Source organism: Pseudophryne corroboree, unplaced genomic scaffold (genome assembly GCF_028390025.1).
Source record: "Pseudophryne corroboree isolate aPseCor3 unplaced genomic scaffold, aPseCor3.hap2 scaffold_428, whole genome shotgun sequence".
NCBI classification, from domain to species: domain Eukaryota; kingdom Metazoa; phylum Chordata; class Amphibia; order Anura; family Myobatrachidae; genus Pseudophryne; species Pseudophryne corroboree.
The window spans coordinates 407,818-432,465 of NW_026970060.1; the positions used below are offsets into that span (position 1 = coordinate 407,818).

General features: G+C 47.1%; 26 non-coding genes and 1 pseudogene across 26 annotated transcripts; all 27 read left to right on the forward strand.

Annotated features, from left to right (window-relative positions):
• Positions 1-73: 73 nt before the first annotated feature.
• Positions 74-236, forward strand: LOC135025816 (U1 spliceosomal RNA). Its single transcript, XR_010222526.1, has one exon. It is a non-coding gene; the product is annotated as a U1 spliceosomal RNA (small nuclear RNA).
• Positions 237-907: 671 nt separating this feature from the next.
• LOC135025884 (U1 spliceosomal RNA) lies at positions 908-1,071 on the forward strand. Its single transcript, XR_010222585.1, has one exon. It is a non-coding gene; the product is annotated as a U1 spliceosomal RNA (small nuclear RNA).
• Positions 1,072-1,223: 152 nt separating this feature from the next.
• On the forward strand, positions 1,224-1,386 carry LOC135025811 (U1 spliceosomal RNA). Its single transcript, XR_010222521.1, has one exon. It is a non-coding gene; the product is annotated as a U1 spliceosomal RNA (small nuclear RNA).
• Positions 1,387-2,057: 671 nt separating this feature from the next.
• Positions 2,058-2,221, forward strand: LOC135025859 (U1 spliceosomal RNA). Its single transcript, XR_010222560.1, has one exon. It is a non-coding gene; the product is annotated as a U1 spliceosomal RNA (small nuclear RNA).
• Positions 2,222-2,373: 152 nt separating this feature from the next.
• LOC135025805 (U1 spliceosomal RNA) lies at positions 2,374-2,536 on the forward strand. Its single transcript, XR_010222515.1, has one exon. It is a non-coding gene; the product is annotated as a U1 spliceosomal RNA (small nuclear RNA).
• Positions 2,537-3,182: 646 nt separating this feature from the next.
• Positions 3,183-3,346, forward strand: LOC135025864 (U1 spliceosomal RNA). The gene has a single exon (XR_010222565.1). It is a non-coding gene; the product is annotated as a U1 spliceosomal RNA (small nuclear RNA).
• Positions 3,347-3,498: 152 nt separating this feature from the next.
• LOC135025817 (U1 spliceosomal RNA) lies at positions 3,499-3,661 on the forward strand. Its single transcript, XR_010222527.1, has one exon. It is a non-coding gene; the product is annotated as a U1 spliceosomal RNA (small nuclear RNA).
• A 671-nt stretch (positions 3,662-4,332) lies between these two features.
• On the forward strand, positions 4,333-4,496 carry LOC135025797 (U1 spliceosomal RNA). Its single transcript, XR_010222507.1, has one exon. It is a non-coding gene; the product is annotated as a U1 spliceosomal RNA (small nuclear RNA).
• A 152-nt stretch (positions 4,497-4,648) lies between these two features.
• LOC135025812 (U1 spliceosomal RNA) lies at positions 4,649-4,811 on the forward strand. The gene has a single exon (XR_010222522.1). It is a non-coding gene; the product is annotated as a U1 spliceosomal RNA (small nuclear RNA).
• A 671-nt stretch (positions 4,812-5,482) lies between these two features.
• Positions 5,483-5,646, forward strand: LOC135025860 (U1 spliceosomal RNA). The gene has a single exon (XR_010222561.1). It is a non-coding gene; the product is annotated as a U1 spliceosomal RNA (small nuclear RNA).
• Positions 5,647-5,798: 152 nt separating this feature from the next.
• On the forward strand, positions 5,799-5,961 carry LOC135025806 (U1 spliceosomal RNA). Its single transcript, XR_010222516.1, has one exon. It is a non-coding gene; the product is annotated as a U1 spliceosomal RNA (small nuclear RNA).
• A 646-nt stretch (positions 5,962-6,607) lies between these two features.
• Positions 6,608-6,771, forward strand: LOC135025869 (U1 spliceosomal RNA). Its single transcript, XR_010222570.1, has one exon. It is a non-coding gene; the product is annotated as a U1 spliceosomal RNA (small nuclear RNA).
• A 152-nt stretch (positions 6,772-6,923) lies between these two features.
• On the forward strand, positions 6,924-7,086 carry LOC135025835 (U1 spliceosomal RNA). Its single transcript, XR_010222543.1, has one exon. It is a non-coding gene; the product is annotated as a U1 spliceosomal RNA (small nuclear RNA).
• A 671-nt stretch (positions 7,087-7,757) lies between these two features.
• LOC135025861 (U1 spliceosomal RNA) lies at positions 7,758-7,921 on the forward strand. Its single transcript, XR_010222562.1, has one exon. It is a non-coding gene; the product is annotated as a U1 spliceosomal RNA (small nuclear RNA).
• Positions 7,922-8,073: 152 nt separating this feature from the next.
• On the forward strand, positions 8,074-8,236 carry LOC135025807 (U1 spliceosomal RNA). Its single transcript, XR_010222517.1, has one exon. It is a non-coding gene; the product is annotated as a U1 spliceosomal RNA (small nuclear RNA).
• Positions 8,237-8,907: 671 nt separating this feature from the next.
• LOC135025798 (U1 spliceosomal RNA) lies at positions 8,908-9,071 on the forward strand. Its single transcript, XR_010222508.1, has one exon. It is a non-coding gene; the product is annotated as a U1 spliceosomal RNA (small nuclear RNA).
• A 152-nt stretch (positions 9,072-9,223) lies between these two features.
• On the forward strand, positions 9,224-9,386 carry LOC135025813 (U1 spliceosomal RNA). Its single transcript, XR_010222523.1, has one exon. It is a non-coding gene; the product is annotated as a U1 spliceosomal RNA (small nuclear RNA).
• A 671-nt stretch (positions 9,387-10,057) lies between these two features.
• Positions 10,058-10,221, forward strand: LOC135025862 (U1 spliceosomal RNA). Its single transcript, XR_010222563.1, has one exon. It is a non-coding gene; the product is annotated as a U1 spliceosomal RNA (small nuclear RNA).
• A 152-nt stretch (positions 10,222-10,373) lies between these two features.
• Positions 10,374-10,536, forward strand: LOC135025808 (U1 spliceosomal RNA). The gene has a single exon (XR_010222518.1). It is a non-coding gene; the product is annotated as a U1 spliceosomal RNA (small nuclear RNA).
• A 646-nt stretch (positions 10,537-11,182) lies between these two features.
• LOC135025870 (U1 spliceosomal RNA) lies at positions 11,183-11,346 on the forward strand. Its single transcript, XR_010222571.1, has one exon. It is a non-coding gene; the product is annotated as a U1 spliceosomal RNA (small nuclear RNA).
• A 152-nt stretch (positions 11,347-11,498) lies between these two features.
• LOC135025833 (U1 spliceosomal RNA) lies at positions 11,499-11,661 on the forward strand. Its single transcript, XR_010222541.1, has one exon. It is a non-coding gene; the product is annotated as a U1 spliceosomal RNA (small nuclear RNA).
• Positions 11,662-12,332: 671 nt separating this feature from the next.
• On the forward strand, positions 12,333-12,496 carry LOC135025879 (U1 spliceosomal RNA). Its single transcript, XR_010222580.1, has one exon. It is a non-coding gene; the product is annotated as a U1 spliceosomal RNA (small nuclear RNA).
• Positions 12,497-12,648: 152 nt separating this feature from the next.
• Positions 12,649-12,811, forward strand: LOC135025809 (U1 spliceosomal RNA). Its single transcript, XR_010222519.1, has one exon. It is a non-coding gene; the product is annotated as a U1 spliceosomal RNA (small nuclear RNA).
• Positions 12,812-13,457: 646 nt separating this feature from the next.
• LOC135025871 (U1 spliceosomal RNA) lies at positions 13,458-13,621 on the forward strand. Its single transcript, XR_010222572.1, has one exon. It is a non-coding gene; the product is annotated as a U1 spliceosomal RNA (small nuclear RNA).
• Positions 13,622-13,773: 152 nt separating this feature from the next.
• On the forward strand, positions 13,774-13,936 carry LOC135025834 (U1 spliceosomal RNA). Its single transcript, XR_010222542.1, has one exon. It is a non-coding gene; the product is annotated as a U1 spliceosomal RNA (small nuclear RNA).
• Positions 13,937-14,607: 671 nt separating this feature from the next.
• LOC135025880 (U1 spliceosomal RNA) lies at positions 14,608-14,771 on the forward strand. The gene has a single exon (XR_010222581.1). It is a non-coding gene; the product is annotated as a U1 spliceosomal RNA (small nuclear RNA).
• Positions 14,772-14,923: 152 nt separating this feature from the next.
• On the forward strand, positions 14,924-15,065 carry LOC135025840 (U1 spliceosomal RNA; annotated as a pseudogene).
• Positions 15,066-24,648: the final 9,583 nt, after the last annotated feature.

A 24,648-nucleotide genomic window follows, 5' to 3' on the forward strand; every position in this document is an offset into this window, starting at 1 on the left:
TGCCTCAGTTGGATCTCCTTCACTTGACAGGGGGGTGCCCGAGCAGCGACCCTCCCCAGCTCTAGCCCAACTCCTACTTACCTGCCAGGTGAGATACTATGATCAGGAAGGTGCTTCTCCCAGGGCAAGGCTCACCCATTGCACTCTGGGTGTGCTGCTCCTACGATTTCCCCAAATGTGGGAAACTTGACTGCATAATTTGTGTTTCCTCTGGTCGGCTCTCGTATAATACAGATCTCTTTGTCTCAGGTCTTTCTCCAGCCTAGTTTGCTGTCTGTTTCCACTTCTCTTTTTTTGAGCCGCTCCCTTCTATGCCCTTGCGCACTATCCTGACCTCTCCCATCTGCTTACTTTGTGCCTTCCAACGCACAATGCATACTACAGGTAGTGCTGCAGGGCCCACACCCTTTTACATGCTTTACAGAACAGCTCTGGAGCTGTTACAGTGCCCAGCTGCTGCAAGAAATCATCTTGAATGCTTCAGGGGCTGGGGCATAGCCAACATGAGCCCCACACCGAAGGAGGGTGGAGATGTTTAATGCGAATTAAGGGTCATCCAAGCGCCACAAAAGGACGCCATGCCCTGCACATCCCTTTTTTCTTTTCATATGCAGACGAGGGTTGAAGCCAACTTTGACCCACTGCTTGGATGACATCACCATATGCAAATCCATCTGCTGCAGGCCTTCCCCCAGGAATGCTTGCACTAGTTGTTGCATTTGGTTTGTTGTTTGGGGGTGCTTCAGTATTAGGCAGCCTTCTGCCCTCCCATGTTCATCTGAAAATATGTGTTCTCCCAGCAGTTGTTGTCCCCAGATGAGAGTTCCCTTGTGCTGCCTCAGTTGAATCTCCTTTACTTGACAGAGATGTGCCTGAGCAGCGGCCCTCCCCAGCCCTATCCCAAATCATACTTATTTTGCATAGGAGATATCATGGTCATGAAGATTGTTCTCCCAGGGTGAGGTTCATTCATTGCATTCTGGGTATGATGACCCCTGTGATTTCCCCAAATGTGGAAAACTCGACTGCATTATTTGTGGTAGAGGGGGACTGTGTTTGTGCTTTCCTCTGGTCAGCTCTGGTAAAAGTCAGATTTCTTTGTCTCAGATCTTCCTCTAGCCTTGTTCTTCTTTCGAGAGTTCCCTTGTGCTGCCTCAGTTGGATCTCCTTCACTTGACAGGGGGGTGCCCGAGCAGCGACCCTCCCCAGCTCTAGCCCAACTCCTACTTACCTGCCAGGTGAGATACTATGATCAGGAAGGTGCTTCTCCCAGGGCAAGGCTCACCCATTGCACTCTGGGTGTGCTGCTCCTGCGATTTCCCCAAATGTGGGACACTTGACTGCATAATTTGTGTTTCCTCTGGTCGGCTCTCGTATAATTCAGATCTCTTTGTATCAGGTCTCTCTCCAGCCTAGTTTGCTGTCTGTTTCCACTTCTCTTTTCTTGAACCGCTCCCTTCTATGCCCTTGCGCACTATCCTGACTTCTCCCGTCTGCTTACTTTGTGCCTTCCAACGCACAATGCGAACTACAGGTAGTGCTGCAGGGCCCACACCCTTTTAGTTGCCTTACAGAGCAGCTCTGGAGCTGTTACAGTGCCCAGCTGCTGCAAGAAATCAGCTTGAATGCTTCAGGTGCTGGGGCATAGCCAACATGAGCCCCACACCGAAGGAGGGTGGAGGTGTTTAATGCGAATTAGGGGTCATGCAAGCGCCGCAAAAGGCCGCCATGCCCTGCACATCCCTTTTTTCTTTTCATATGCAGACGAGGGTTGAAGCCAACTTTGACCCACTGCTTGGATGACATCACCATATGCAAATCCATCTGCTGCAGGCCTTCCCCCAGGAATGCTTGCACTAGTTGTTGCATTTGGTTTGTTGTTTGGGGGTGCTTCAGTATTAGGCAGCCTTCTGCCCTCCCATGTTCATCTGAAAATATGTGTTCTCCCTGCAGTTGTTGTCCCCAGATGAGAGTTCCCTTGTGCTGCCTCAGTTGAATCGCCTTTACTTGACAGAGATGTGCCTGAGCAGCGGCCCTCCCCAGCCCTATCCCAAATCATACTTATTTTGCATAGGAGATACCATGGTCATGAAGATTGTTCTCCCAGGGTGAGGTTCATTCATTGCATTCTGGGTATGCTGACCCCTGTGATTTCCCCAAATGTGGGAAACTCGACTGCATTATTTGTGGTAGTGGGGGACTGTGTTTGTGCTTTCCTCTGGTCAGCTCTGGTAAAAGTCAGATTTCTTTGTCTCAGATCTTCCTCTAGCCTTGTTCTTCTTTCGAGAGTTCCCTTGTGCTGCCTCAGTTGGATCTCCTTCACTTGACAGGGGGGTGCCCGAGCAGCGACCCTCCCCAGCTCTAGCCCAACTCCTACTTACCTGCCAGGTGAGATACTATGATCAGGAAGGTGCTTCTCCCAGGGCAAGGCTCACCCATTGCACTCTGGGTGTGCTGCTCCTGCGATTTCCCCAAATGTGGGAAACTTGACTGCATAATTTGTGTTTCCTCTGGTCGGCTCTCGTATAATTCAGATCTCTTTGTCTCAGGTCTTTCTCCAGCCTAGTTTGCTGTCTGTTTCCACTTCTCTTTTCTTGAGCCGCTCCCTTCTATGCCCTTGCGCACTATCCTGACCTCTCCCGTCTGCTTACTTTGTGCCTTCCAACGCACAATGCATACTACAGGTAGTGCTGCAGGGCCCACACCCTTTTACATGCTTTACAGAACAGCTCTGGAGCTGTTACAGTGCCCAGCTGCTGCAAGAAATCATCTTGAATGCTTCAGGGGCTGGGGCATAGCCAACATGAGCCCCACACCGAAGGAGGGGTCATCCAAGCGCCACAAAAGGACACCATGCCCTGCACATCCCTTTTTTCTTTTCATATGCAGACGAGGGTTGAAGCCAACTTTGACCCACTGCTTGGATGACATCACCATATGCAAATCCATCTGCTGCAGGCCTTCCCCCAGGAATGCTTGCACTAGTTGTTGCATTTGGTTTGTTGTTTGGGGGTGCTTCAGTATTAGGCAGCCTTCTGCCCTCCCATGTTCATCTGAAAATATGTGTTCTCCCTGCAGTTGTTGTCCCCAGATGAGAGTTCCCTTGTGCTGCCTCAGTTGAATCTCCTTTACTTGACAGAGATGTGCCTGAGCAGCGGCCCTCCCCAGCCCTATCCCAAATCATACTTATTTTGCATAGGAGATACCATGGTCATGAAGATTGTTCTCCCAGGGTGAGGTTCATTCATTGCATTCTGGGTATGCTGACCCCTGTGATTTCCCCAAATGTGGGAAACTCGACTGCATTATTTGTGGTAGAGGGGGACTGTGTTTGTGCTTTCCTCTGCTCAGCTCTGGTAAAAGTCAGATTTCTTTGTCTCAGATCTTCCTCTAGCCTTGTTCTTCTTTCGAGAGTTCCCTTGTGCTGCCTCAGTTGGATCTCCTTCACTTGACAAGGGGGTGCCCGAGCAGCGACCCTCCCCAGCTCTAGCCCAACTCCTACTTACCTGCCAGGTGAGATACTATGATCAGGAAGGTGCTTCTCCCAGGGCAAGGCTCACCCATTGCACTCTGGGTGTGCTGCTCCTACGATTTCCCCAAATGTGGGAAACTTGACTGCATAATTTGTGTTTCCTCTGGTCGGCTCTCGTATAATACAGATCTCTTTGTCTCAGGTCTTTCTCCAGCCTAGTTTGCTGTCTGTTTCCACTTCTCTTTTTTTGAGCCGCTCCCTTCTATGCCCTTGCGCACTATCCTGACCTCTCCCATCTGCTTACTTTGTGCCTTCCAACGCACAATGCATACTACAGGTAGTGCTGCAGGGCCCACACCCTTTTACATGCTTTACAGAACAGCTCTGGAGCTGTTACAGTGCCCAGCTGCTGCAAGAAATCATCTTGAATGCTTCAGGGGCTGGGGCATAGCCAACATGAGCCCCACACCGAAGGAGGGTGGAGATGTTTAATGCGAATTAAGGGTCATCCAAGCGCCACAAAAGGACGCCATGCCCTGCACATCCCTTTTTTCTTTTCATATGCAGACGAGGGTTGAAGCCAACTTTGACCCACTGCTTGGATGACATCACCATATGCAAATCCATCTGCTGCAGGCCTTCCCCCAGGAATGCTTGTACTAGTTGTTGCATTTGGTTTGTTGTTTGGGGGTGCTTCAGTATTAGGCAGCCTTCTGCCCTCCCATGTTCATCTGAAAATATGTGTTCTCCCTGCAGTTGTTGTCCCCAGATGAGAGTTCCCTTGTGCTGCCTCAGTTGAATCGCCTTTACTTGACAGAGATGTGCCTGAGCAGCGGCCCTCCCCAGCCCTATCCCAAATCATACTTATTTTGCATAGGAGATATCATGGTCATGAAGATTGTTCTCCCAGGGTGAGGTTCATTCATTGCATTCTGGGTATGATGACCCCTGTGATTTCCCCAAATGTGGAAAACTCGACTGCATTATTTGTGGTAGAGGGGGACTGTGTTTGTGCTTTCCTCTGGTCAGCTCTGGTAAAAGTCAGATTTCTTTGTCTCAGATCTTCCTCTAGCCTTGTTCTTCTTTCGAGAGTTCCCTTGTGCTGCCTCAGTTGGATCTCCTTCACTTGACAGGGGGGTGCCCGAGCAGCGACCCTCCCCAGCTCTAGCCCAACTCCTACTTACCTGCCAGGTGAGATACTATGATCAGGAAGGTGCTTCTCCCAGGGCAAGGCTCACCCATTGCACTCTGGGTGTGCTGCTCCTGCGATTTCCCCAAATGTGGGACACTTGACTGCATAATTTGTGTTTCCTCTGGTCGGCTCTCGTATAATTCAGATCTCTTTGTATCAGGTCTCTCTCCAGCCTAGTTTGCTGTCTGTTTCCACTTCTCTTTTCTTGAACCGCTCCCTTCTATGCCCTTGCGCACTATCCTGACTTCTCCCGTCTGCTTACTTTGTGCCTTCCAACGCACAATGCGAACTACAGGTAGTGCTGCAGGGCCCACACCCTTTTAGTTGCCTTACAGAGCAGCTCTGGAGCTGTTACAGTGCCCAGCTGCTGCAAGAAATCAGCTTGAATGCTTCAGGTGCTGGGGCATAGCCAACATGAGCCCCACACCGAAGGAGGGTGGAGGTGTTTAATGCGAATTAGGGGTCATGCAAGCGCCGCAAAAGGCCACCATGCCCTGCACATCCCTTTTTTCTTTTCATATGCAGACGAGGGTTGAAGCCAACTTTGACCCACTGCTTGGATGACATCACCATATGCAAATCCATCTGCTGCAGGCCTTCCCCCAGGAATGCTTGCACTAGTTGTTGCATTTGGTTTGTTGTTTGGGGGTGCTTCAGTATTAGGCAGCCTTCTGCCCTCCCATGTTCATCTGAAAATATGTGTTCTCCCTGCAGTTGTTGTCCCCAGATGAGAGTTCCCTTGTGCTGCCTCAGTTGAATCGCCTTTACTTGACAGAGATGTGCCTGAGCAGCGGCCCTCCCCAGCCCTATCCCAAATCATACTTATTTTGCATAGGAGATACCATGGTCATGAAGATTGTTCTCCCAGGGTGAGGTTCATTCATTGCATTCTGGGTATGCTGACCCCTGTGATTTCCCCAAATGTGGGAAACTCGACTGCATTATTTGTGGTAGTGGGGGACTGTGTTTGTGCTTTCCTCTGGTCAGCTCTGGTAAAAGTCAGATTTCTTTGTCTCAGATCTTCCTCTAGCCTTGTTCTTCTTTCGAGAGTTCCCTTGTGCTGCCTCAGTTGGATCTCCTTCACTTGACAGGGGGGTGCCCGAGCAGCGACCCTCCCCAGCTCTAGCCCAACTCCTACTTACCTGCCAGGTGAGATACTATGATCAGGAAGGTGCTTCTCCCAGGGCAAGGCTCACCCATTGCACTCTGGGTGTGCTGCTCCTGCGATTTCCCCAAATGTGGGAAACTTGACTGCATAATTTGTGTTTCCTCTGGTCGGCTCTCGTATAATTCAGATCTCTTTGTCTCAGGTCTTTCTCCAGCCTAGTTTGCTGTCTGTTTCCACTTCTCTTTTCTTGAGCCGCTCCCTTCTATGCCCTTGCGCACTATCCTGACCTCTCCCGTCTGCTTACTTTGTGCCTTCCAACGCACAATGCATACTACAGGTAGTGCTGCAGGGCCCACACCCTTTTACATGCTTTACAGAACAGCTCTGGAGCTGTTACAGTGCCCAGCTGCTGCAAGAAATCATCTTGAATGCTTCAGGGGCTGGGGCATAGCCAACATGAGCCCCACACCGAAGGAGGGGTCATCCAAGCGCCACAAAAGGACACCATGCCCTGCACATCCCTTTTTTCTTTTCATATGCAGACGAGGGTTGAAGCCAACTTTGACCCACTGCTTGGATGACATCACCATATGCAAATCCATCTGCTGCAGGCCTTCCCCCAGGAATGCTTGCACTAGTTGTTGCATTTGGTTTGTTGTTTGGGGGTGCTTCAGTATTAGGCAGCCTTCTGCCCTCCCATGTTCATCTGAAAATATGTGTTCTCCCTGCAGTTGTTGTCCCCAGATGAGAGTTCCCTTGTGCTGCCTCAGTTGAATCTCCTTTACTTGACAGAGATGTGCCTGAGCAGCGGCCCTCCCCAGCCCTATCCCAAATCATACTTATTTTGCATAGGAGATACCATGGTCATGAAGATTGTTCTCCCAGGGTGAGGTTCATTCATTGCATTCTGGGTATGCTGACCCCTGTGATTTCCCCAAATGTGGGAAACTCGACTGCATTATTTGTGGTAGTGGGGGACTGTGTTTGTGCTTTCTTCTGGTCAACTCTGGTAAAAATCAGATTTCTTTGTCTCAGATCTTCCTCTAGCCTTGTTCCTCTTTCGAGAGTTCCCTTGTGCTGCCTCAGTTGGATCTCCTTCACTTGACAGGGGGGTACCCGAGCAGCGACCCTCCCCAGCTCTAGCCCAACTCCTACTTACCTGCCAGGCGAGATACTATGATCATGTAGGTGCTTCTCCCAGGGCAAGGCTCACCCATTGCACTCTGGGTGTGCTGCCCCTGTGATTTCCCCAAATGTGGGAAACTTGACTGCATAATTTGTGTTTCCCCTGGTCGTCTCTCGTATAATTCAGATCTCTTTGTCTCAGGTCTCTCTCCAGCCTAGTTTGCTGTCTGTTTCCACTTCTCTTTTCTTGAGCCGCTCCCTTCTATGCCCTTGCGCACTATCCTGACTTCTCCCGTCTGCTTACTTTGTGCCTTCCAACACACAATGCAAACTACAGGTAGTGCTGCAGGGCCCACACCCTTTTACTTGCCTCACAGAGCAGCTCTGGAGCTGTTACAGTACCCAGCTGCTGCAAGAAATCAGCTTGAATGCTTCAGGGGCTGGGGCATTGCTAACATGAGCCCCACACCGAAGGAGGGTGGGGGTGTTTAATGCGAACTAAGGGTCACCCAAGCGCCGCAAAAGGCCGCCATGCCCTGCACGCCCCTTTTCTCTTTTCATATGCAGACGAGGGTTGAAGCCAACTTTGACCCACTGCTTGGATGGCATTACCATATGCAAATCAATCTGCTGCAGGCCTTCCCCCAGGAATGCTTGCACTAGTTGTTGCATTTGGTTTGTTGTTTGGGGGTGCTTCAGTATTAGGCAGCCTTCTGCCCTCCCATGTTCATCTGAAAATATGTGTTCTCCCTGCAGTTGTTGTCCCCAGATGAGAGTTCCCTTGTGCTGCCTCAGTTGAATCTCCTTTACTTGACAGAGATGTGCCTGAGCAGCGGCCCTCCCCAGCCCTATCCCAAATCATACTTATTTTGCATAGGAGATACCATGGTCATGAAGATTGTTCTCCCAGGGTGAGGTTCATTCATTGCATTCTGGGTATGCTGACCCCTGTGATTTCCCCAAATGTGGGAAACTCGACTGCATTATTTGTGGTAGTGGGGGACTGTGTTTGTGCTTTCCTCTGCTCAGCTCTGGTAAAAATCAGATTTCTTTGTCTCAGATCTTCCTCTAGCCTTGTTCTTCTTTCGAGAGTTCCCTTGTGCTGCCTCAGTTGGATCTCCTTCACTTGACAGGGGGGTGCCCGAGCAGCGACCCTCCCCTGCTCTAGCCCAACTCCTACTTACCTGCCAGGTGAGATACTATGATCAGGAAGGTGCTTCTCCCAGGGCAAGGCTCACCCATTGCACTCTGGGTGTGCTGCTCCTGCGATTTCCCCAAATGTGGGAAACTTGACTGCATAATTTGTGTTTCCTCTGGTCGGCTCTCGTATAATTCAGATCTCTTTGTCTCAGGTCTTTCTCCAGCCTAGTGTGCTGTCTGTTTCCACTTCTCTTTTCTTGAGCCGCTCCCTTCTATGCCCTTGCGCACTATCCTGACCTCTCCCGTCTGCTTACTTTGTGCCTTCCAACGCACAATGCATACTACAGGTAGTGCTGCAGGGCCCACACCCTTTTACATGCTTTACAGAACAGCTCTGGAGCTGTTACAGTGCCCAGCTGCTGCAAGAAATCATCTTGAATGCTTCAGGGGCTGGGGCATAGCCAACATGAGCCCCACACCGAAGGAAGGTGGAGATGTTTAATGCGAATTAAGGGTCATCCAAGCGCCACAAAAGGACGCCATGCCCTGCACATCCCTTTTTTCTTTTCATATGCAGACGAGGGTTGAAGCCAACTTTGACCCACTGCTTGGATGACATCACCATATGCAAATCCATCTGCTGCAGGCCTTCCCCCAGGAATGCTTGTACTAGTTGTTGCATTTGGTTTGTTGTTTGGGGGTGCTTCAGTATTAGGCAGCCTTCTGCCCTCCCATGTTCATCTGAAAATATGTGTTCTCCCTGCAGTTGTTGTCCCCAGATGAGAGTTCCCTTGTGCTGCCTCAGTTGAATCGCCTTTACTTGACAGAGATGTGCCTGAGCAGCGGCCCTCCCCAGCCCTATCCCAAATCATACTTATTTTGCATAGGAGATATCATGGTCATGAAGATTGTTCTCCCAGGGTGAGGTTCATTCATTGCATTCTGGGTATGATGACCCCTGTGATTTCCCCAAATGTGGAAAACTCGACTGCATTATTTGTGGTAGAGGGGGACTGTGTTTGTGCTTTCCTCTGGTCAGCTCTGGTAAAAGTCAGATTTCTTTGTCTCAGATCTTCCTCTAGCCTTGTTCTTCTTTGGAGAGTTCCCTTGTGCTGCCTCAGTTGGATCTCCTTCACTTGACAGGGGGGTGCCCGAGCAGCGACCCTACCCAGCTCTAGCCCAACTCCTACTTACCTGCCAGGTGAGATACTATGATCAGGAAGGTGCTTCTCCCAGGGCAAGGCTCACCCATTGCACTCTGGGTGTGCTGCTCCTGCGATTTCCCCAAATGTGGGACACTTGACTGCATAATTTGTGTTTCCTCTGGTCGGCTCTCGTATAATTCAGATCTCTTTGTCTCAGGTCTCTCTCCAGCCTAGTTTGCTGTCTGTTTCCACTTCTCTTTTCTTGAACCGCTCCCTTCTATGCCCTTGCGCACTATCCTGACTTCTCCCGTCTGCTTACTTTGTGCCTTCCAACGCACAATGCGAACTACAGGTAGTGCTGCAGGGCCCACACCCTTTTAGTTGCCTTACAGAGCAGCTCTGGAGCTGTTACAGTGCCCAGCTGCTGCAAGAAATAAGCTTGAATGCTTCAGGTGCTGGGGCATAGCCAACATGAGCCCCACACCGAAGGAGGGTGGAGGTGTTTAATGCGAATTAGGGGTCATGCAAGCGCCGCAAAAGGCCGCCATGCCCTGCACATCCCTTTTTTCTTTTCATATGCAGACGAGGGTTGAAGCCAACTTTGACCCACTGCTTGGATGACATCACCATATGCAAATCCATCTGCTGCAGGCCTTCCCCCAGGAATGCTTGCACTAGTTGTTGCATTTGGTTTGTTGTTTGGGGGTGCTTCAGTATTAGGCAGCCTTCTGCCCTCCCATGTTCATCTGAAAATATGTGTTCTCCCTGCAGTTGTTGTCCCCAGATGAGAGTTCCCTTGTGCTGCCTCAGTTGAATCGCCTTTACTTGACAGAGATGTGCCTGAGCAGCGGCCCTCCCCAGCCCTATCCCAAATCATACTTATTTTGCATAGGAGATACCATGGTCATGAAGATTGTTCTCCCAGGGTGAGGTTCATTCATTGCATTCTGGGTATGCTGACCCCTGTGATTTCCCCAAATGTGGGAAACTCGACTGCATTATTTGTGGTAGTGGGGGACTGTGTTTGTGCTTTCCTCTGGTCAGCTCTGGTAAAAGTCAGATTTCTTTGTCTCAGAACTTCCTCTAGCCTTGTTCTTCTTTCGAGAGTTCCCTTGTGCTGCCTCAGTTGGATCTCCTTCACTTGACAGGGGGGTGCCCGAGCAGCGACCCTCCCCAGCTCTAGCCCAACTCCTACTTACCTGCCAGGTGAGATACTATGATCAGGAAGGTGCTTCTCCCAGGGCAAGGCTCACCCATTGCACTCTGGGTGTGCTGCTCCTGCGATTTCCCCAAATGTGGGAAACTTGACTGCATAATTTGTGTTTCCTCTGGTCGGCTCTCGTATAATTCAGATCTCTTTGTCTCAGGTCTTTCTCCAGCCTAGTTTGCTGTCTGTTTCCACTTCTCTTTTCTTGAGCCGCTCCCTTCTATGCCCTTGCGCACTATCCTGACCTCTCCCGTCTGCTTACTTTGTGCCTTCCAACGCACAATGCATACTACAGGTAGTGCTGCAGGGCCCACACCCTTTTACATGCTTTACAGAACAGCTCTGGAGCTGTTACAGTGCCCAGCTGCTGCAAGAAATCATCTTGAATGCTTCAGGGGCTGGGGCATAGCCAACATGAGCCCCACACCGAAGGAGGGGTCATCCAAGCGCCACAAAAGGACACCATGCCCTGCACATCCCTTTTTTCTTTTCATATGCAGACGAGGGTTGAAGCCAACTTTGACCCACTGCTTGGATGACATCACCATATGCAAATCCATCTGCTGCAGGCCTTCCCCCAGGAATGCTTGCACTAGTTGTTGCATTTGGTTTGTTGTTTGGGGGTGCTTCAGTATTAGGCAGCCTTCTGCCCTCCCATGTTCATCTGAAAATATGTGTTCTCCCTGCAGTTGTTGTCCTCAGATGAGAGTTCCCTTGTGCTGCCTCAGTTGAATCTCCTTTACTTGACAGAGATGTGCCTGAGCAGCGGCCCTCCCCAGCCCTATCCCAAATCATACTTATTTTGCATAGGAGATACCATGGTCATGAAGATTGTTCTCCCAGGGTGAGGTTCATTCATTGCATTCTGGGTATGCTGACCCCTGTGATTTCCCCAAATGTGGGAAACTCGACTGCATTATTTGTGGTAGTGGGGGACTGTGTTTGTGCTTTCTTCTGGTCAACTCTGGTAAAAATCAGATTTCTTTGTCTCAGATCTTCCTCTAGCCTTGTTCCTCTTTCGAGAGTTCCCTTGTGCTGCCTCAGTTGGATCTCCTTCACTTGACAGGGGGGTACCCGAGCAGCGACCCTCCCCAGCTCTAGCCCAACTCCTACTTACCTGCCAGGTGAGATACTATGATCATGTAGGTGCTTCTCCCAGGGCAAGGCTCACCCATTGCACTCTGGGTGTGCTGCCCCTGTGATTTCCCCAAATGTGGGAAACTTGACTGCATAATTTGTGTTTCCCCTGGTCGTCTCTCGTATAATTCAGATCTCTTTGTCTCAGGTCTCTCTCCAGCCTAGTTTGCTGTCTGTTTCCACTTCTCTTTTCTTGAGCCGCTCCCTTCTATGCCCTTGCGCACTATCCTGACTTCTCCCGTCTGCTTACTTTGTGCCTTCCAACACACAATGCAAACTACAGGTAGTGCTGCAGGGCCCACACCCTTTTACTTGCCTCACAGAGCAGCTCTGGAGCTGTTACAGTACCCAGCTGCTGCAAGAAATCAGCTTGAATGCTTCAGGGGCTGGGGCATTGCCAACATGAGCCCCACACCGAAGGAGGGTGGGGGTGTTTAATGCGAACTAAGGGTCACCCAAGCGCCGCAAAAGGCCACCATGGCCTGCATGCCCCTTTTCTCTTTTCATATGCAGACGAGGGTTGAAGCCAACTTTGACCCACTGCTTGGATGACATCACCATATGCAAATCCATCTGCTGCAGGCCTTCCCCCAGGAATGCTTGCACTAGTTGTTGCATTTGGTTTGTTGTTTGGGGGTGCTTCAGTATTAGGCAGCCTTCTGCCCTCCCATGTTCATCTGAAAATATGTGTTCTCCCTGCAGTTGTTGTCCCCAGATGAGAGTTCCCTTGTGCTGCCTCAGTTGAATCGCCTTTACTTGACAGAGATGTGCCTGAGCAGCGGCACTCCCCAGCCCTATCCCAAATCATACTTATTTTGCATAGGAGATATCATGGTCATGAAGATTGTTCTCCCAGGGTGAGGTTCATTCATTGCATTCTGGGTATGATGACCCCTGTGATTTCCCCAAATGTGGGAAACTCGACTGCATTATTTGTGGTAGTGGGGGACTGTGTTTGTGCTTTCCTCTGGTCAGCTCTGGTAAAAGTCAGATTTCTTTGTCTCAGATCTTCCTCTAGCCTTGTTCTTCTTTCGAGAGTTCCCTTGTGCTGCCTCAGTTGGATCTCCTCCACTTGACAGGGGGGTGCCCGAGCAGCGACCCTCCCCAGCTCTAGCCCAACTCCTACTTACCTGCCAGGTGAGATACTATGATCAGGAAGGTGCTTCTCCCAGGGCAAGGCTCACCCATTGCACTCTGGGTGTGCTGCTCCTGCGATTTCCCCAAATGTGGGAAACTTGACTGCATAATTTGTGTTTCCTCTGGTCGGCTCTCGTATAATTCAGATCTCTTTGTCTCAGGTCTTTCTCCAGCCTAGTTTGCTGTCTGTTTCCACTTCTCTTTTCTTGAGCCGCTCCCTTCTATGCCCTTGCGCACTATCCTGACCTCTCCCGTCTGCTTACTTTGTGCCTTCCAACGCACAATGCATACTACAGGTAGTGCTGCAGGGCCCACACCCTTTTACATGCTTTACAGAACAGCTCTGGAGCTGTTACAGTGCCCAGCTGCTGCAAGAAGTCATCTTGAATGCTTCAGGGGCTGGGGCATAGCCAACATGAGCCCCACACCGAAGGAGGGGTCATCCAAGCGCCACAAAAGGACACCATGCCCTGCACATCCCTTTTTTCTTTTCATATGCAGACGAGGGTTGAAGCCAACTTTGACCCACTGCTTGGATGACATCACCATATGCAAATCCATCTGCTGCATGCCTTCCCCCAGGAATGCTTGCACTAGTTGTTGCATTTGGTTTGTTGTTTGGGGGTGCTTCAGTATTAGGCAGCCTTCTGCCCTCCCATGTTCATCTGAAAATATGTGTTCTCCCTGCAGTTGGTGTCCCCAGATGAGAGTTCCCTTGTGCTGCCTCAGTTGAATCTCCTTTACTTGACAGAGATGTGCCTGAGCAGCGGCCCTCCCCAGCCCTATCCCAAATCATACTTATTTTGCATAGGAGATACCATGGTCATGAAGATTGTTCTCCCAGGGTGAGGTTCATTCATTGCATTCTGGGTATGCTGACCCCTGTGATTTCCCCAAATGTGGGAAACTCGACTGCATTATTTGTGGTAGTGGGGGACTGTGTTTGTGCTTTCTTCTGGTCAACTCTGGTAAAAATCAGATTTCTTTGTCTCAGATCTTCCTCTAGCCTTGTTCCTCTTTCGAGAGTTCCCTTGTGCTGCCTCAGTTGGATCTCCTTCACTTGACAGGGGGGTACCCGAGCAGCGACCCTCCCCAGCTCTAGCCCAACTCCTACTTACCTGCCAGGTGAGATACTATGATCATGTAGGTGCTTCTCCCAGGGCAAGGCTCACCCATTGCACTCTGGGTGTGCTGCCCCTGTGATTTCCCCAAATGTGGGAAACTTGACTGCATAATTTGTGTTTCCCCTGGTCGTCTCTCGTATAATTCAGATCTCTTTGTCTCAGGTCTCTCTCCAGCCTAGTTTGCTGTCTGTTTCCACTTCTCTTTTCTTGAGCCGCTCCCTTCTATGCCCTTGCGCACTATCCTGACTTCTCCCGTCTGCTTACTTTGTGCCTTCCAACACACAATGCAAACTACAGGTAGTGCTGCAGGGCCCACACCCTTTTACTTGCCTCACAGAGCAGCTCTGGAGCTGTTACAGTACCCAGCTGCTGCAAGAAATCAGCTTGAATGCTTCAGGGGCTGGGGCATTGCCAACATGAGCCCCACACCGAAGGAGGGTGGGGGTGTTTAATGCGAACTAAGGGTCACCCAAGCGCCGCAAAAGGCCGCCATGCCCTGCACGCCCCTTTTCTCTTTTCATATGCAGACGAGGGTTGAAGCCAACTTTGACCCACTGCTTGGATGACATCACCATATGCAAATCCATCTGCTGCAGGCCTTCCCCCAGGAATGCTTGCACTAGTTGTTGCATTTGGTTTGTTGTTTGGGGGTGCTTCAGTATTAGGCAGCCTTCTGCCCTCCCATGTTCATCTGAAAATATGTGTTCTCCCTGCAGTTGTTGTCCCCAGATGAGAGTTCCCTTGTGCTGCCTCAGTTGAATCGCCTTTACTTGACAGAGATGTGCCTGAGCAGCGGCACTCCCCAGCCCTATCCCAAATCATACTTATTTTGCATAGGAGATATCATGGTCATGAAGATTGTTCTCCCAGGGTGAGGTTCATTCATTGCATTCTGGGTATGATGACCCCTGTGATTTCCCCAAATGTGGGAAACTCGACTGCATTATTTGTGGTAGTGGGGGACTGTGTTTGTGCTTTCCTCTGGTCAGCTCTGGTAAAAGTCAGATTTCTTTGTCTCAGATCTTCCTCTAGCCTTGTTCTTCTTTCGAGAGTTCCCTTGTGCTGCCTCAGTTGGATCTCCTCCACTTGACAGGGGGGTGCCCGAGCAGCGACCCTCCCCAGCTCTAGCCCAACTCCTACTTACCTGCCAGGTGAGATACTATGATCATGTAGGTGCTTCTCCCAGGGCAAGGCTCACCCATTGCACTCTGGGTGTGCTGCCCCTTTGATTTCCCCAAATGTGGGAAACTTGACTGCATAATTTGTGTTTCCCCTGGTCGGCTCTCATATAATTCAGATCTCTTTGTCTCAGGTCTCTCTCCAGCCTAGTTTGCTGTCTGTTTCCACTTCTCTTTTCTTGAGCCGCTCCCTTCTATGCCCTTGCGCACTATCCTGACTTCTCCCGTCTGCTTACTTTGTGCCTTCCAACGCACAATGCGAACTACAGGTAGTGCTGCAGGGCCCACACCCTTTTAGTTGCCTTACAGAGCAGCTCTGGAGCTGTTACAGTGCCCAGCTGCTGCAAGAAATCAGCTTGAATGTTCTTCGTTGATTGATGGAAGAAACATCTTACAAAAACTCTCCAGATTATTGACTTTTTAAAGTTTTTCTAGGAAACGTTCTAGATGAATGCTTATTAGCGTTTGTCAGAATGTACGTTTGCAAAGTGTCACTGTGGCGCAATCAGTTAGCGTGTTCGGTTATTATCCAAAAGGTTGGTGGTTCAATCCCACCCAGGGACGTAATTTACCTTGTTATCAGATTTTGGTGATCTTTAAGTAGACAAGTCAAAATTTCAAACCCCCTCTTGTGGTGTAGGGTACCTGGCCTTCTCTGATGTAATCAGAGTTAGATTTGATTAAGTGATTTTATAAAAAAAATAGCTAGGAAGCACAATTTAGCAGTGGGTTGCAGAGAAAAAGAAAAATGCTGGCAAAAAAATCCAATTGAGTGATTAAACAGCTCTTCATTTTCTGGCTTTATTTTTATGCTAACAAATTTGTTCTCTGAAAAGTGTCCACAAAGCCAAGTATCTGATTAACACCTTTGTAGGGATGGTTTTTCACCTATTACTAAATTAAACTTGCTTTATTGGAAAGGCAGCAAGATGCATCGTCATTTCAATATCTACTGAAATAATACAGGTTGACACCAGGAAACATTAACGCCACTGCATCCTTGCTGCTTTCTCATGTGGAAGTCTGTTTAATGTGAAAACAAGGTGATATGTAATTAGCACACAGGTAAGGAATTAAGAAAATCTTTATTTAAGGGTGAAGATGTTTCTCACAAAATCGTTGCCCCAATGCATCATTGAAATTCAAGCTGGAAAGATGATTTTAATATATCACTTGTACATTTTGTATTGCTCTTCTGGTGACAATGTAGTTTGTTTTTGTCAATTACCATTTTAATAATAGGGTAAAGAAAATTAAGTGGATTTTTGAAAGAAAACAATACTGTCAATATACTATTAAACAAATTAAAATGGTAAAAGTTATTGTACTTTAAGTAAAAATAAAAGAGCTAAAATATCAATCCCAATTTTGGATTACTTTAATTAAAAAAAAATGCATATAGCAGAGGATAGTTTCAATCTGCCTACCTCTGGGTTATCGGCCCAGCATGCTTCCATTGCAGTACTCTGCTGCACATGTAAGTGCAAGAGATCCTGAAGCACTCACTCATCATGGGAAAGTACCAATGTGTTTCTTCGTTGGTTGATGGAAGAAACATCTTACAAAAACTCTCCAGATTATTGACTTTTTAAAGTTTTTCTAGGAAACGTTCTAGATGAATGCTTATTAGCCTTTGTCAGTATGAACTTTTTGCAAAGTGTCTCTGTGGCGCAATCAGTTAGTGTGTTCGGCTATTAACCAAAAGGTTGGTGGTTCAATCCCACCCAGGGATGTAATTGACCTTGTGATCAGATTTTGGTGATATTTAAGTAGACAAGTCAAAATTTCAAACCCCTTGTTATGGTGTGGGTACCTGGCCTTCTCTGATGTTATCAGAGTTAGATTTGATTCAGTGATTTTATAAAAAACAGCTAGGAAGCACAATTTAGCAGTGGGTTACAGAGAAAAAAAATATGCTGGCAAAAAAATCCAATTGAGTGATTAAACAGCTCTTCATTTTCCGGTTTATTTTTATGCTAACAAATTTGTTCTCTGAAAAGTGTCCACAAAGCCAAGTCTCTGATTAACACCTTTGTAGGGATGGTTTTTCACCTATTACTAAATTAAACTTGCTTCATTGGAAAGGCAGCAAGATGCATCCTCATTTCAATGTCTACTGAAATAATACAAGTTGACACCTGGAAACATTAACGCCACTGCATCCTTGCTGCTTTCTCATGTGGAAGTCTGTTTAATGCGAAAACAAGGTGATATCTAATTAGCACACAGGTAAGGAATTAAGAAAATCTTTATTTAAGGGTGAAGATGTTTCTCACAAAATCGTTGCCCCAATGCATCATTGAAATTCAAGCTGGAAAGATGATTTTAATATATCACTTGTACATTTTGTATTGCTCTTCTGGTGACAATGTAGTTTGTTTTTGTCAATTACCATTTTAATAATAGGGTAAAGAAAATTAAGTGGATTTTTGAAAGAAAACAATACAGTCAATATACTATTAAAACAAATTAAAATGGTAAAAGTTATTGTACTTTAAGTAAAAATAAAAGAGCCAAAATATCAATCTCAGTTTTGGATTACTTTAATTAAAAAAAAAAAGCAGACAGCAGAGGATAGTTTCAATCTGCCTACCTCTGGGTTATGAGCCCAGCATGCTTCCATTGCTGTACTCTGCTGCACATGTAAGTGCAAGAGATCCTGTAGCACTCACTCATCATGGGAAAGTACCAATGTGTTTCTTCGTTGGTTGATGGAAGAAACATCTTACAAAAACTCTCCAGATTATTGACTTTTTAAAGTTTTTCTAGGAAACGTTTTAGATGAATGCTTATTAGCCTTTGTCAGTATGCCCTTTCGCAAAGTGTCTCTGTGGCGCAATCAGTTAGTGTGCACGGCTATTAATTAAAAGGTTGGTGGTTCAATCCCACCCAGGGATGTAATTGATCTTGTTATCAGATTTTGGTGATCTTTAAGTAGACAAGTTAAAATTTCAAACCCCCTGTTATGGTGTAGGGTACCTGGCCTTCTCTGATGTAATCAGAGTTAGATTTGATTCAGTGATTTTATAAAAACAGCTAGGAAGCACAATTTAGCAGTGGGTTGCAGAGAAAAAGAAATATGCTGGCAGAAAAATCCAATTGAGTGATTAAACAGCTCTTCATTTTCTGGCTTTATTTTTATGCTAACAAATTTGTTCTCTGAAAAGTGTCCACAAAGCAAAGTCTCTGATTAACACCTTTGTAAGGATGGTTTTTCACCTATTACTAAATTAAACTTGCTTCATTGGAAAGGCAGCAAGATGCATCCTCATTTCAATGTCTACTGAAATAATACAAGTTGACACCAGGAAACATTAACGCCACTGCATCCTTGCTGCTTTCTCATGTGGAAGTCTGTTTAATGTGAAAACAAGGTGATATCTAATTAGCACACAGGTAAGGAATTAAGAAAATCTTTATTTAAGGGTGAAGATGTTTCTCACAAAATCGTTGCCCCAATGCATCATTGAAATTCAAGCTGGAAAGATGATTTTAATATATCACTTGTACATTTTGTATTGCTCTTCTGGTGACAATGTAGTTTGTTTTTGTCAATTACCATTTTAATAATAGGGTAAAGAAAATGAAGTGGATTTTTGAAAGAAAACAATACTGTCAATATACTATTAAAACAAATTAAAATGGTAAAAGTTATTGTACTTTAAGTAAAAATAAAAGAGCCAAAATATCAATCCCAGTTTTGGATTACTTTAATTAACAAAAAAAATATGCATATAGCAGAGGATAGTTTCAATCTGCCTACCTCTGGGTTATGGGCCCAGCATGCTTCCATTGCTGTACTCTGCTGCACATGTAAGTGCAAGAGATCCTGAAGCACTCACTCATCATGAAAAAGTACCAATGTGTTTCTTCGTTGGTTGATAGAAGAAACATCTTACAAAAACTCTCCAGATTATTGATTTTTTAATGTTTTTCTAGGAAACGTTCTAGATGTATGCTTATTAGCCTTTGTCAGTATGTACTTTTTGCAAAGTGTCTCTGTGGCGCAATCGGTTAGTGTGTACGACTATTAACCAAAAGGTTGGTGGTTCAATCCCACCCAGGGACGTAATTGACCTTGTGATCAGATTTTGGTGATATTTAAGTAGACAAGTCAAAATTTCAAACCCCCACTTATTGTGTAGGGTACCTGGCCTTCTCTGATGTAATCAGAGTTAGATTTGATTCAGTGATTTTATAAAAAACAGCTAGGAAGCACAATTTAGCAGTGGGTTGCAGAGAAAAAAAATATGCTGGCAGAAAAATCCAATTGAGTGATTAAACAGCTCTTCATTTTCTGGCTTTATTTTTATGCTAACAAATTTGTTCTCTGAAAAGTGTCCACAAAGCCAAGTCTCTGATTAACACCTTTGTAAGGATGGTTTTTCACCTATTACTAAATTAAACTTGCTTCATTGGAAAGGCAGCAAGATGCATCCTCATTTCAATGTCTACTGAAATAATACAAGTTGACACCAGGAAACATTAACGCCACTGCATCCTTGCTGCTTTCTCATGTGGAAGTCTGTTTAATGTGAAAACAAGGTGATATCTAATTAGCACACAGGTAAGGAATTAAGAAAATCTTTATTTAAGGGTGAAGATGTTTCTCACAAAATTGTTGACCCAATGCATCATTGAAATTCAAGCTGGAAAGATGAATTTAATATATCACTTGTACATTTTGTATTGCTCTTCTGGTGACAATGTAGTTTGTTTTTGTCAATTACCATTTTAATAATAGGGTAAAGAAAATGAAGTGGATTTTTGAAAGAAAACAATACTGTCAATATACTATTAAAACAAATTAAAATGGTAAAAGTTATTGTACTTTAAGTAAAAATAAAAGAGACAAAATATCAATCCCAGTTTTGGATTACTTTAATTAACAAAAAAAAAATGCATATAGCAGAGGATAGTTTCAATCTGCCTACCTCTGGGTTATGGGCCCAGCATGCTTCCATTGCAGTACTCTGCTGCACATGTAAGTGCAAGAGATCCTGAAGCACTCACTCATCATGGGAAAGTACCAATGTGTTTCTTCGTTGGTTGATGGAAGAAACATCTTACAAAAACTCTCCAGATTATTGACTTTATTAAGTTTTTCTAGGAAACGTTTTAGATGAATGCTTATTAGCCTTTGTCAGTATGTACGTTTGCAAAGTGTCTCTGTGGCGCAATCAGTTAGTGTGTACGGCTATTAACCAAAAGGTTGTTGGTTCAATCCCACCCAGGGACGTAATTGACCTTGTTATCAGATTTTGGTGATCTTTAAGTAGACAAGTCAAATTTCATACCCCCTGTTATGGTGTAGGGTACCTGGCCTTCTCTGATGTACAGATGTGTCCACTATTACCTTTCTGAAAAGAGTGCCATGGCAGTAAATTTGGCATGACATGAATTCCTTTTGTTGTTGGGCCATCATGTTGTGCTGTGACAATTCATGACAATTCATAGTTTCACCACTGGGTGTCCAGTGCATCACGTAACGTAGCTTTCCACCAACATTGCTGTTAAATAGACACTGTAATCAGGTCGTTGTGATGTATGGCCAACTTTAGAGTGTAATTGCTAATTGTGTAGGTGTGAAAATCACAGTGTGAGAGGCCTTTGAAGTAGACTCCTTGGGGGGTACAGATTTTATCCTGGCTGGGGGATGTTACTATATGTTGCTCATAGCACAGAGGTGAATGAAGTCTAAAGTGAAATTAAATAATAAGTTAAGAAAAACCTTAGTGCTAGAGAGTAAAAGAACATATAAGATTTTGCAATGATAAAATATTTCCAAATAAAGGGCCTCATTACGAGTTGATCGCACGAAGCTGCTTTTTGCAGCCCGTGCAATCATCTAATCTCCACCTATGAGGGTTGGTTTTTTCCCATAGCAAAGCTGCAATCGCTTGTGCAGGCCTGCTATGGTAAAAAATGTTGTGCAGTTTCTAAGTAGGTCTGGACTTAGGGGGTCATTACGACTCGATCGCAGCATGTCGTCGTTCGCACAGCTGCAATCGGGTCCGTGCTGCGCATGTGCGGCGGCTGCTATGTGCACGCATGGCCATCGCAGGGCAACGACGCTGGGACCGAAAAAAGCGATCGCAGCACCAATCGCATGAAGATTGACAGGCGGAGGGCGTTCCTGGGCAACTCACCGTTTGCAGCCGTTTTCGGGGAGTGGTAAGAAAAACGCAGGCATGGTGAGAGAAACGCAAGTGTGTCCAGGGCGAGTGTTTGACGTCAGAGCTAGGACCGAACAGGTTGAAAACATTGCAGCAGGTAAGTAAGTCACCGGCACCCCTGCACTGAGCATACTGCCGGCACTGCCGACACCCCTGCACCGAGGACACTTCTGGCACTCCCACACTGTCGACACTCCTGCACTGAGGACACTGCCGGCACAACTGCACTGGGGATACTGCCAGCACTCCTGCACTGAGGACACCTCCTACACTGCCGACACTGCCAGCACTTCTGCACCGAGGACACTTCCGGCACTCCCACACTGCCGGCACCCCTGACTGCTGACACTGCTGGCACCCCTGCGCTGGGGATACTGCCAGCACTCCTGCACTGATTACACCACCTGCACCTCTGCACCGAAGACACTACTGGCACTCCCACATGTATTGGAGATATATTAATACTTCACAATTAGCTGCCGCTGCTGATACTCCCGTGTGCCTGATGGATAAATTGCCCTGCACATATGGATGTCCATGTTGCTGCCCACGGTGCTGTTGGTGGCTAGAGGTGGGAGGAGAAGCCACCGGCATCTGTGATTCTGATGACCGGAAGTCGGACCCGGTCACTTGCTCGTTGCCAGGGGTTACATGTTCGTTGCCAGGGGTTACATATGCTTGTTGCCATAGGGGTTACATGCTTAGTACCAGGAGGTTACATGCTCATTCTGGGTAGCGCTGGGTAATGGTCTAGTACACAGGTTCTCAAACTCGGTCCTCAGTACCCCACACGGTGCATGTTTTGCAGGTCTCCTCACAGAATCACAAGTGAAATAATTAGCTCCACCTGTGGACTTTGTAAAATGTGTCGGTGAGTAATTAATACACCTGTGCACCTGCTGGGTTACCTGCAAAACATGCACCGTGTGGGGTCCTGAGGACCGAGTTTGAGAACCTCTGGTCTAGTAATACCCCTGGCATCTGTCTCCTAGAAGGGCCGTCTTCCATGCTGTCTGCATGGAATCTGCAGCTTCCAGTAGTAGGTAGATCCTAAGCATCTATTGTGCCGCTGCTGCGCCCCCCCCCAGCCCCAGGACTCAGCCATCCAGGCTGCAGCCTTATGGCTGATGAGGCCCTGGGTCGCATGTTTCTTCACCTACTTGTATGGCAGGCAGAGCACCCAGTGACTTATTATGGAGCACAGCCCAAGCACTGGACTGATTTGTGGCAGACAGGCACAGCACCCACTTGTATGGCAGACAGAGCACCCGGTTACTTATTATGGCAGCACAGCCCAAGCACTGGACTGATTTGTGGCAGACAGGCACAGCACCCACTTGTATGGCAGACAGAGCACCCGGTTACTTATTATGGCAACACAGCCTCAGCACTGGACCGATTTGTGGCAGACAGATGCAGCACCCACTTGTATGGCAGACACTGCCGATCTTCAGACCGGATCCCAGTGAAATATATGCGGTATTGAAATACCAAAAATTCTCTCTACTCACACCTTAACCACCAAACAATTGCAAAAAATGACAAGTATCAATAGTGCCTTTTAGTTAGTATCATAATTTCCATATCGAATCTCTGTGTGGAGTTTGTATGAACTCTTCATCAGCACATTATCAATCATAAGGGAAAAGATTTTTTCAAACATATAGGCAACATTGAGCCAGGTACATGTTGGAAGTTAGTATGAGAGATGTATTGGAAAAATATTAATACTTCACAATTAGCTGCTACAGCTGATATTCCCGTGTGCATGATGGATAAATTGGCCTGCACATATGGTTCATGGGGGTCATTCTGACCCGAACGCTGCTGCTGACCAGCCGCTGCGGGGCGTGTAGCGATGATTAGCTCCCGGCCAGCACGCTAAAGCTGCGCTGGCCGGGAGCTACTCCTGAAGTACAAAAGCATTGCCGCTGTGCAATGCTTTTGTACTTCTGCGGGGGAAAGGGGGACGGAATTGACCTGCGGGGCGGACTAGCCCTGTGCTGGGCATCCCCATGCATGTCTCAGTTCCTGATCGTAGCCTTGCAAAATTTTGCAGGGCTACGATCAACTTAGAATGACCCCCCCCATAGCCGCAATTTTGTTAGCAGATGGGCAAAACCATGGGGGTCATGCAGACCTGATCGCACGCTAGGTTTTTTCGCTGCGCTGCGATCAGGTCATAACTGCGCGTGCACCGCAATACGCAGGCGCGTTGCACGGGTACAAAGTGGATCGTTGCTGAGCAATGGATTTAATGAAGAATCCATTCGCACAGACAATTGCAAGGAGATTGACTGGAAGAAAACATTTGTGGATGTCAACGGAACGTTTTCTGGGAGTGTTTGGTAAAACGCAGGTGTGTCCATGCATTTGCAGGGTGGGTGTCTGACGTAAATTCGGGGCAATCACTTTAGGCTGTTCGTGTCCGGAATTGACGTCAGACACCTGCCCTGCAAAAGCTTGGACATGCCTGCGTTTTTCCAAACACTCCCAGAAAATGTTCAGTTGCCACCCACAAATGCCCTCTTCCTGTCAATCTCCTTGCGATCTGCTGTCTCTGTGTCTCCCACCCTCTGATTTTCTTTCTCCTAGACTTTATCTCCTTCCCCATGACTCTCTCTTACATGACTGTCTCAGTGTCTCTCGCCATCTGACTGTCTCTCTCCCTCTAACTCTATCGCTCTCTCTCCTTTAATCTATCTCTCCCCTTCACTATCTCTGTGTCTCTGTCCCCTGAATTTGTTGCTATCTCCTCCTGACTCTATCGCTCTCCCCCTGACTCTGTCTCTCAGTGTCTCCCACCCTCTCATTTTCTTTCTCCTAGACTTTATCTCTCTCCCCGACTATCTCCATCAAAGTTTGTCTCTCTCCCTATAACTCTATCACTATCTCTCCTTGACTCTCTCTCTCTCCCCTTAACTTTCTCTCTATGTCTCTGTCCCCTGAATTTGTCACTCTCTTCTCCTAACTTTATCGCTCTCCGCCTGACTCTGTCTCTCACCCTTTGATTTTCTTTCTCCTAGACTTTATCTCTCTCCCTCTGACTATCTCTCTCACATGACTATCTCACTTTGTCTCTCCATCAAACTTTGTCTCTCTCCCTCTAACTCTGTCGCTCTCTCTCTTTGACTCTATCTCTCTCCCTTTAACTATCTCTGTCCCCTGAATTTTTTTGATCTCTCCTCCTGACTCTATCGCTCTGCCCCTGACTCTGTCTCTCAGTGTCTACCACCTTCTAATTTTCTTTTTCCTAGACTTTATCTCTCTCCCTCTGACTTTATCTCTCTCACATGACTCTGTCTCACTTTGTCTCTCTCCATCTAACTCTCTCTCTCCTTGACTCTATCTCTCTCCTCTTTACTGTCTCTCTGTCCCATTACTTTGTCGCTCTCTCCTCCTGACTCTATCGCTCTCCCCCTGACTCTGTCTCTGTACCTCCCAACCTCTGATTTTGTCTTTCAAGTAGACTTTATCTCTCTCCCCTGACTTTATCTCTCTCACATG